At 35.3% G+C, this 10,777-nt stretch overlaps 1 pseudogene across 1 annotated transcript; it reads right to left on the bottom strand.

The window, feature by feature from the left end:
• Positions 1-2,644, bottom strand: LOC143616611 (F-box/FBD/LRR-repeat protein At1g13570-like; annotated as a pseudogene). Its single transcript, XR_013150689.1, has 5 exons — positions 1,965-2,644; positions 1,784-1,891; positions 1,539-1,697; positions 921-1,448; positions 1-96 (listed from the first exon to the last, which is right to left on the bottom strand). The product of XR_013150689.1 is annotated as an F-box/FBD/LRR-repeat protein At1g13570-like (transcript).
• Between the last annotated feature and the right edge of the window lie 8,133 nt (positions 2,645-10,777).

The following is a 10,777-nucleotide window of genomic DNA, read 5'->3' as shown; positions in this document are numbered from 1 at the left end:
TACATAACGTTGTCAGTTTCGGTCATGCATCTTAACCCACTTGCTTTTCCTTTCCTACCCATCCTGACATGCTAACTCTGTTTCTTACTTTTAAATCTGCCCTTAGGCTATCTGTAGTGGGCGTGAGTTAGGGGCGAATTTGGGCGCGAACACCGCCCCCCCCCCCCCCCCCCAGCGATATGTGGGCGATTTGGGGTGGGGGCGGGGTTTAATTATCGCCTAGAGGATATGAAGGTTATTATTATTATATTATATATTATTATTATATTACTATTGTATATATATGTATATGTATATGTATATATGTTGTGTGTGTGATATATATATATATATGTATATGTATGTGTTGTGTGTGTATATATATATATGTATATGCATATGTATACATGTTGTGTGTGATATATATATATATATATATATATATATATATATGTATATGTATATGTATATGTATATATGTTGGGTGTGTATATATATATGTATATGCAAAATGAATCCTAGAAACAACCCGAACCAACCGAACCACCCATTCCGTCCTTTTGGTCAACACCATGGTTCGCAAAACCAACCAAACGTGAACTTACAATGGAACCCGATGAACCTAAACCAACCGAGCTATCCGTTTCAATTTCCTGACCCGAACCTAAACATGTACGCCAACCGAGCTATATGTTTTATTATATTTTTAGTTATGTATTTTTTTTGTATTTCTTTTTAATTTTAATGCATTTTTATTTAATTATTTGAAGAAATTTTTTTTATTTGATTAGTTTAATTATAAAAAGAAAATAATAAAAAAAGATACTGTGGGCCCAATTTGTAGCCCCTACACCATTACATCCCAAAAACAAATTCGCCCCTTTTGCTGACTGGGCGCCACGTGTCACAATTCGCCCCCATTTGTAGCCCCTCCACTACACATAGCCTTACTAACCCGTTGACAATTATAGTTACCCAAGACAAGCCAAAGTTAAATAGTTGGGTCAGGATTGTCAGGACAAGCTACTGATTGTTTGGAAGTCAAACATCTAAACAAGTTCTAGAAAAAATATTATAGAAAAACCAGTAGCAGTGCAAAAACATGATAATAACAACCTTAATTCTGGAGTAACTCGAGTAATCTAAACATGAATTTCTACCCCAGATATGCGTGGCGCACGCAAGAGAGTTTTTAAAATCTCCAACTCCAGATCCTTCTTAAGCTCGCTTTTTAACCTCCAATCCAGGTCAAGATGAATATGAGTCTTCTTCAGCTTGGGTGACCTGGCCAGGATAAACTTCACAAAGTCCATCTCAGGCTCCAAGTTTCTAAAATATGTAATCTTCAATTCATTTAGGTTCTCTAACCAAACATCTGATAAATGTTCCAACCAAACATCTGAATGATATTCTTCATATACATCGGGGTCGTCGTCTATCTCTCTAAAAAGATAATGATCTGTATCAATCTGCAGTGAAGAGAAATTATTAATTTTGTGTCGGTGCATTTTGGCATGAGAATAAAACAAACAGGATACAACTATGCCTAAACCATTTACCTCTAGCTCAATTTTCTCCAAATTCGGAGAGTTTTTCATCAACACAGCAAGAAACGTCAATCCATAGCCGTCATGAAAAGACATTCCTTCCAAACGAAAGTATTTGAGGTGAATTATTGAGGTTGGAAGCTCCTGTGGAACCAAGTCTGGAACAAACCACTTGAACCGTATATAGACCAAACAGTTATCAACATGCAAAGGTTAAATATATATATATAAGTTATATAAAGGTGAATAAATATTACCGGAATGACATCACTCCAAAGAGTCAGATGTTCAATCATAGGTAAGCACTCAAATAGCTCACTCATGGTGGATCTTTCATCCACGATAGCATTATCTCCAAGAATAGGCTGCAGCAACTTACTATATTCAGAAAAGTTTTGAAAGCCCAAGAGAATGAGTAGCAACTAACAAGTTACTTACCAGACTGAATCTCTTAAGTAATGGACATTTAGATAAAAAATGTAGAAGAGTTTCTCTAGAGATGATTACAGCATCCAAAGATAAGCTTATAAGGCTACCAAATCCATTGGCTATCGGTTGACGGTCAAGATCGCATGAACAGAGATGTAGTTCCGTTAAGTGATGCAACGAGAAGACTGATAAGGGTAAACTATACATATTATTATCAGAGTGTTCAAAGATAAGTTTTAATTTCTTAATAGTATGGTTTCTCGACAAATGAAGTATTATTTTATCAATTTCATGATAGGGGTAATCAGTTTTCGATGGGGGCTCAACTTCATCAATGGCAAGGGTGAACTCGTGTATTGGATCCTGCCGTTGTAGCAAAACTTGGTGTATAGCACATAAAAGTTTATCTGTCTCCATAAGTTGCCTCCGTAATGTGCGTAAGAAAACACAAGTTTGGGAATTTTGGTCCATTTGTACCTCCATTCTTTTGAGAGGATACTAGTCCTTGCCGTCTCTTTAATTGGTAAAAGACATAGGATGGTTTCTGTTATGGTTTGAGGAAGTGCGCTAATCATATCCAAAGGCAATGGTTTAGCTTTAGACGAACGTTCGCTTTAGACAAACGTTTAGCTTTAGTCAAACCTTTAACTTTCGTCTCAGGGTGTTTTGTTGTACCGATACTGCAAAAAAAAAAAGTGAAGACCAACTTGAGATAAACTTTGTTCAGCCTATACTTCCTAACAGTGTATTTCCATCTGGCAAACCAAGCAAGTCAGGCAGGTAGGGTAACACGTCAAGACAGTTGGTTTAAAAATATGTTCATTTTGGTTCAAGTCATAACGAGTTTGGGCATAATAAGTTACGGGGTCAAAACGAGCCCTCCTAAAAAATGTCAAACTGGTGGACATGAAGTGATTTAAAATCATGTGGTTTCATAATTATCTGGTTAAATTTGAATTTGACATATACTGTATAGCAGCAGCAGCAGCATTATTATATATGTTTTGATTTAGGTTTAGGTTTAGGTTTAGGAATACTAATTAAAGCTACATCAGAATTCAAATAACCATCAATGATAACATCCATTTTAATATCAATGAAAAACAGAAGCAAATGCCACTAGTTCCAAACACTAATAAAACGACGATAATTAAAAGTACCTGGGCTGGAATGAATCGAGTTTTGAAGATAAACGATCGAGATCGACAATATACGACCGCCGGTTTCAAACTCAAAACTGTTGGGATGCTGCCATCTACGGGGTGTTTGGGATACCTCATTTTATAACTTTTTGATATAAGTCAAAACCAATAATAGGGTAAAAACTATAAAATAAGCAATCCCAAACACCTCTGATATTAAGCTCATATAAACCTAAAAGTAGCCCCGGATGAAAACAGGTTGTAGTTAATTAACAGGATTAAAAAAATGGTGAAAAACCGTAAATCAAACCGAAAGCCAAATTTATTCGCTTATCCAGTTTGGTTTAGGTTTAAATTAGAAGCAAACTACTTCCAAACACTAATTAAACGATAATGACATGCTTGATTATGTAAAGTACCTGGAATCGACTAATCGAGGAGTGATTGTTGAATAAAATCGGAGACGATCAATCGAGGGATTCTTATAAATTGTTTTAGGTTTGGTAAAGTGTAAGTTTCAAAAGTGTTTCATTTAGGTCATTTTCATGGAATTTTGCCTAAATCGGGTCACTAAATCTTCAAATTGTGGCTTATTATATTTTTACGTGTCAAAGCAATGAAGAAAAATATGTGGTGATTAGGATTTGCAATATATATATAATGTAGTTAATTTGAAGAATAAAAAACAATGCTTTAATCATACAAAAATAAAATTCATGTCATCACTAAACATCAACATAAGAATAATTCAAAAAGATTTACTCATTGTAAAAATAAAACATATCAAAACACTTTTAAATTATGAAAGTTAAGTTACATAAGTGAAACTCCTTTTTGAAACACTTTTAAAACTTAATTACTATTTTACAAAATTAACATTTAGCTTTTGTCATTCCTAACAAGATGGAAAAAAAAAGAATTTACACAAACAATTCAAGTTATTTGAAGGTATGATCACTCGTCATTCTATGTGTATACACTAATAAAAATTGATTGAGCCTAGCTATATGAATTGTGCTTGATCTTCGCTTAAAGTTATTTCATACCATAATTAAATACATATATTATTTGATTCAATTAATTTATCAATATGAATCTTTTCATCTTGCACGCAAAACACCCTTTCAAATTCCATCTTCAAAGTTGAGATTCAAAGACCAATGAGAAACTGGCATGTGGCGTCCAAACTTATCTTTAAAGATGATGTTGAGGTCAAACTAGACGTGCATAAATCGGGTACAGTTGAAAAACCTGAACCGGGTCGAAACCGGTTTTTTTCTCACCGGGTAGGAAATGGCATCGGTTCCAGTCAGGAACCGGTTCGGTTCCCGACCTGAACCGATGCCCCGAAATGCCAACTTTTAGGAACCGGGTAGGGTAGGAACCGGGACCGGTTATTACGTAAAAACCGGTTCCACCGGTTTTTTTTTGAAATTCAAATAATCTAGCCGTTAGAAACCGGTTCCAACGGCTATATAGCCGTTTTTGACCGTTGGAACCGGTTTTTTTTACTATAATTATGTTATTTTCATTCTATAAATAGCAAGGTATGGTGTATACTTGTTAAACCACTTCCAAAACTATAAAACACACTCCAAAACACAATTAAGCTTAAACCAACAACAAATGGCAACTAATGACGACGTTGTTATGGTGATCGAAACAACAAGATACCCCGATGTTTGGGTTCATTACGATTTGTGTCTCATGACCGACTCACAAGAGTTGGCTCGTTGCAAATATTGCTCGAAGTTTCTTAAAGCAGGGTCCAACTCGACATTACGAAAACATACGAATAAGTATTGTCGAGAGAAAAGAAGTTTGGATGCTAAAAAAGCGAAAGTGGGAGAGTCGTCCGGCTCTACAACCCAAGCATCTACCACCGGTGACAACACTTAGTCGTAGTAGAAGGCCGGATTAAAACGACGGACTTTGTTTTTTAGTTTTAGTTGTTATGTTTAGTACCGTTTATCTTTTAATAATGTTTGTGATAGTTATTGTTTAGATAAATAAAATGTTCTCCACCATTAAAAAAGTAACAAAAAATTAATCATGACTAACAAAAGTAGTTATTATTAAACAAATCAAAACTAAATATTAGTTGAACTCGTTACAAATAATTTTACTAAAACAAATAAAAAACACAAATTACAACTCTTCTTCGTCTTCACCATCGTCTTCATTCTCGTCTTCACCCTCGTCTTCGTTATCGGAAGAAAGCCCGTCCTCCGGCTCCTCATCATGAATAGGACGCTCTATTGGTATTCGTCTTCAAAATTCGCCTTGTGTTGTACACGATCCACCGCATCTAAATGGTCCTTTAGGCAAATGCAAACCTCTAAAGACTCGGGAGTTAATTTTGTTCTTCACATAGATAATACCCTCCCACTAAGAGAAAAAACCGATTCGGAAGCAACCGTTGAGGCTTGTACGGCAAGCAAATCACGAGCCATGGCGGATAGAATGGGAAATTCGTTTTGTTTTCCTTTCCACCAAGCCAACAAATCAATATTGCGAATTTCGTCGACCGTTGCGCCCTCAACATAGTTTGCTCCACTATATCGACCAAGTTCGCTAGTTGGTGTGTTTCCTCTTTGCCTCTTAGATGCCGATTCACGAACCGCATTCATCAAGTTTATAAGTGGGTCATTGCACGGCCTACTAGTTGTTTTTTTCACAAAAGACGATCTCGTGTGTAACAACTCGGATTTTTCATATAATATATACCCGACCCGTTTTTGTTATCGGGTTTAATTAACGAAGCATCGCGTTATTCGAGTTAATATTATATTTATATTATTTGTTATTATAATTTGTTTAACATATAAATTAACTTTAATTTATATACAATTTATACCCAAAATTTAACTTTAAGCTCTATTTGCTTCCATCCCTAATCTTTAGGGACAAAGTGCAATATCTGATTTTTTTTCTTATTATATTATTATGTAGACCCAATAACCCATTAACCCAATACCCGTATCCGTATCCTAACCCTAACTTGCAACCCGTTTATCAAGCTTGTACCACAATTATTGTCCTAAACTTGGAATTGATTTTAGGGGATCGTTCCTACGCGTTATAACAACTCCACCGACGTTCTTATTTTGGAAAAACTCGATCTTGTTAATATGATTTTGCTATTAATCAGCCCGTCAAGTGTCATAATAGGAATATATGATTAACAGTTGTTAAAAATACAATTAAACACATTCACAGCTGCGATTCATGGCGGCGATCATTAACCCTATCTTTGATTTACTCATATTGGCCTGCAATATCAATTTTTGATGTCAAGTAGCCGTCGGTTTCGTTCTAGCTGTTCACCATCAATGCCTCATCGTATCTGGTAATTCTTATATGTAAATGGTTCGTTTTCAGTCGCTGATCATTAGCCCTAACATCAATTAAGCAATCAATTAACGATTTGATCAATTGAATCATCTAGGGTTCATAGGATTTAAAGGAAAATCGAGTTACTGTTTTTAAATTTTTATTTATGTTTGGTTAACATCTGATCTCGTAGATCAAGTGGGTGGTGCTTGTTTGTTGTTAGGCTATGTCGGCTGCCTTCCCTGGTTCGAATCCGGCACCGGCCGGATTTGGCCACTTTTTATTTTATTATTGTTATTATTTAATTATTGTTTATTTTTAACTGTTAAATGATTTATAACTATTATAATTATTAGTAAATATAAAACAAACATTATTAAACCAACGTTACTAAGTTACGTTTTATCAATTACTTTCGTTAAGTTTACGGGTGTATATATGTTTATATATATATATGTATATAAACATGTATGTCTATATATATGTAGCATTGTAATTATATATTACTAATAAACTCTAACATATTTGAAACCCGACATTATTATTGGTGTTTATTTATCGTCGAGAATCTTTATAAACTTATATTTATTTTACATAAGCTAAACATATTAAACTGATTTTCCTTAAAAGATTTAAGACAAAATATTTATATCTTTCTACACATTATTATAACTATTTTATTTATTTATTTAGATATTATCATTATTATTATTATTATAAGAATATCTCAAATTATATTTAATTAAATTATTTTATTTAATTTGTATATATAATCATTTATCTATGTAAATTCAATTATCTTAAGCATATCATTTAAGTATCTAATTATATATTTTATCAAGAATAGTTGTTGGTGAATTTATAAGTAATATGACTAATGATTCTAACTATATCAATTGTTGGTGAAGTTATAAGTAATATGACTAATTATTCTAACTATATCAATTGTTCGATCAATAAACATTCTAATCCTAAACCTAACTCAATCCATATTAAAACCTTAATTCATCAAATTATGCTATATCTCTTATAATCAATTTAATATTCTATTATTTAACTAGGAGTCCTTGACGGTATACTCCGAAGGGTTTATCTTTCTCATCACTTATATTTCGTTCATCCGATCAGGTGAGTAATCACTCCCCTATTTTACTTGTTTTCAAATGTTTTGAGGACACTTGCGTACCATTTATCAAATTATTTATCTTATTGTTTCTCAAACGCAAACTGTGATCTTTGTGTTGTGTATCAATTGAATGACTGTTTGTTACTTGCTATTTGCTTACTTGCTTACTTGAATCGCATTCGGAGAGGTCCAACATAATCTCGTTATAGTATGATCATACGACCGTCGTGGTTGACGGAGCCGATCACATTAGCAATGGTTTCACTGACATCTCATTACTTGCTTAACGATTTCATTGTTTATACTCATAGATAACAGTTTTGCTTATTTTTACTATATTATTTATATCATTATATATTATCATTTTGTCCGTGTCAAAACTGGTGAATCTACTCACTCAACATGTGTTGTTGAAAAATATATATATTTTGTACGCATTTGCAGGTTATCGATTTGGATTGCTTATCGAACTGAAGCTCACGTAGAGATGACTTTAGGATAATAAACGTATACAAGAATACTTGGTTTTGTATATGTAATTTTTCTTTATTTTTGTTGTATTTAAATGTTGCTTGATAATAAATAAATTAATTAGATATTGTCGCTTTATAATTTCATGATAGTACCTTGAGAGCTGTGGCAATCAGTTCGCGCCCCGGCATTTCCGCCGTAGTTTGGGGTGTGACATCGTGCTTGGACCATACATTTGAAAATAATGGTCATAAAGGTCTTGAAGGTTTTTGTTGAACTTTTACTTCGCTTCCGTCGACAACTTCGGGTCGATCTCGTGCATACCCAAGTTGTCGAATATTTCCTCGATCGTTGTCTCAACCCCATGAACATTCCAATAGGGGTTTAATGCGGCGGCACAAGTAAAGACCGGCGGTATGTTTTCAAAATATTTTAAGAACTTTTCCTTTATCACCGCAACAATATTCTTGAAGAGTTTGTTCTTCTCCGCAAAGTTTTTAAAGTGCAAGACATGTAGTACAATTCTTGCAAAACCCAACAACTAGTAGGATAATAGACTCCCGATAACTTTGTTGTTGAGTTTTTGAATACGTCAAGATACCCCAACAAAAAACCGACATTCACCTAAACACTTTCCGGAAGCATATCGGCCTCGCGTTCATCAAAAAGATTGTTATGAAAAGATTGTAAAGTTTGGCATTGGGCAAAAGCACACTTTAGCATATGACAAGTTGAGTTCCAACGGGTTGGAACGTCCCAATTCGGCCCAAATACTTTCTTTCAACCGACTTGCAATAGTTCTTATATTCAAGATGTCTTCTTTTACCACTTTTGAAGACATCTTGTAACATAAGTCTAAAGAATTTTAAATCGTCACAAATGTTTTCATTGTCGAGACCTTTTTGAACAACCAAGTTGATGATATGTGCAACACATCGAACATGAAAAAAAATCCCCGAAACAAGGTGGTGAATATTTAATGATAAATTTTTCGGTCGCCTTAGTATTGTTTGAAGCGTTGTCAAACGAAATCGAAAATATTTTATTTCTCAAGTTGTAAGTCGTTATAACTTCATCAAGTAATTCAAACAATTTTTCGGTGGTATGTGGGAACGGGAAGTTTTCAAAAGCGATGGTGCGTTTCATCAATTGCCATGTCACCGGATCAACCCAATTAGCGGTGACACATATGTATGATTCGGGAAACCCGTGTGGTGCCGACCAAACATCGGTAGTTAAACTAACCATCACTTGTAAAGAATGAAAAAACTCGATTAACTCTTTTTAGCACACTCCCACAACTTGATACAATGACATCTTAAGGGTAGTATGACTTACATGTGTGTATCGCGGTTGTAGAGTTTCTCAAATCAACGACGTCAAATCCGGGTCATCAAAGTGGTTAAACGGCAAACCTCGTTGAATAACGAACTTTGCCTTTCTATCTTGAACTTGAGTCGTGTTGTAACGAAATAGTGTACCATCTTTACCCAAGTCAATTTGATCGGTCGCGCCAATCCCTTCAACGCCTTGCAATATGGCTTCTCGATGTGCTTTCTTAAAGTCTAGTTGGAATCGTGCTTTAATTGTGTTCCACATAGTTTGCAACGAGCCTTTTGATAACCTTCGGCATTCACAACCAAATCCCAATTCTTCCATATGTCTTGGTTGCGGTTATAGGTGACGACCGCAAGAACATTTGGGTCCTCCATCGGAGGAACGGGTTCAAAAAAACACTCTTCTTAGCCTTCTTGTTTGTTTTTTTGATGGGTGCCATAATAATATTTAGTTGGATGGTCGGGTTTGCTAGAGGAGAAGTATTTTAGTTTGTTTTTGAGTTTGGTGGTGAAACAAGTAATGGAAAACAACTTATATATAGGTTTTGGGCTACAAGAACCGGTTCCAACGGCTATATTACCGTTGGAACCGGTTACAACGGCTCTTTTGTGTCTCAAAAACCGGTTCCAATGGCTAGTTTGACCTGTGTTTGACTTTAAAAAAAAAACCGCCGGAACCGGTTTTTCCGGGAAGGAACCGGACCGGGTACAATTAGGAACCGGGTAGGAATCGGGAAGGAACCGATTGGGAAATACAAATAGGGGAACCGGGTATGATTTTCGGGTAGAAAAATGCCCAAACCGGGTATTCGGTCCATCGGGTAGGAACTGGAACTGGTTCCGGGTCGGTTCCACCGGTTCGGTTCCGGAACCGGTTTTTTGTGCACGTCTAGTTCAAACTCATCGTGAAGATGAGTTTGGATGCCTACGTGTCTGTTTTTATTGGTTAGGTGTGTTAAACTTCAGAAAGATCCCACTCTGAGCATAACAACACGTGATTAAAGAACATCATTTCCATAACAGCTCCAATGCTACTCATCAAACCAGTAAAGAAGCAATGTGACCACTCTGGTAAGTAGATACTTCAAGATCACTGTTAATACACAACCTTGGCAGTTTTCGCTCACCCATCCTGACCCGATTGCTTTTTCATTCCCACCCATCCTGGCCCGCTTACTCTTTTCCTACTTTTAAATCTGCCCGTACTAACCGCTTGATAATTATAGTTAACCCGAAACAGCCCATAGATTTATATTAAAGTCCAAAACATCCCAAAGTTAGATAGTGAGTCATGTTTGCTAGGGCTAGTTTGGAAGTACATGATTGTGTTGAAGTCAAACATCCAAAAGAATCTAATAGAAAGATTATAAAAAAAACAAGTAGCAATATACGATCATAAATCTTGTCCTTTTT

Source organism: Bidens hawaiensis, unplaced genomic scaffold, assembly GCF_021521415.1.
Source record: "Bidens hawaiensis isolate Kalapana, Puna unplaced genomic scaffold, B.hawaiensis_p1.1 tig00048324_1, whole genome shotgun sequence".
Lineage (NCBI taxonomy): Eukaryota > Viridiplantae > Streptophyta > Magnoliopsida > Asterales > Asteraceae > Bidens > Bidens hawaiensis.
This window is presented reverse-complemented; position numbering and strand designations above follow the sequence as displayed.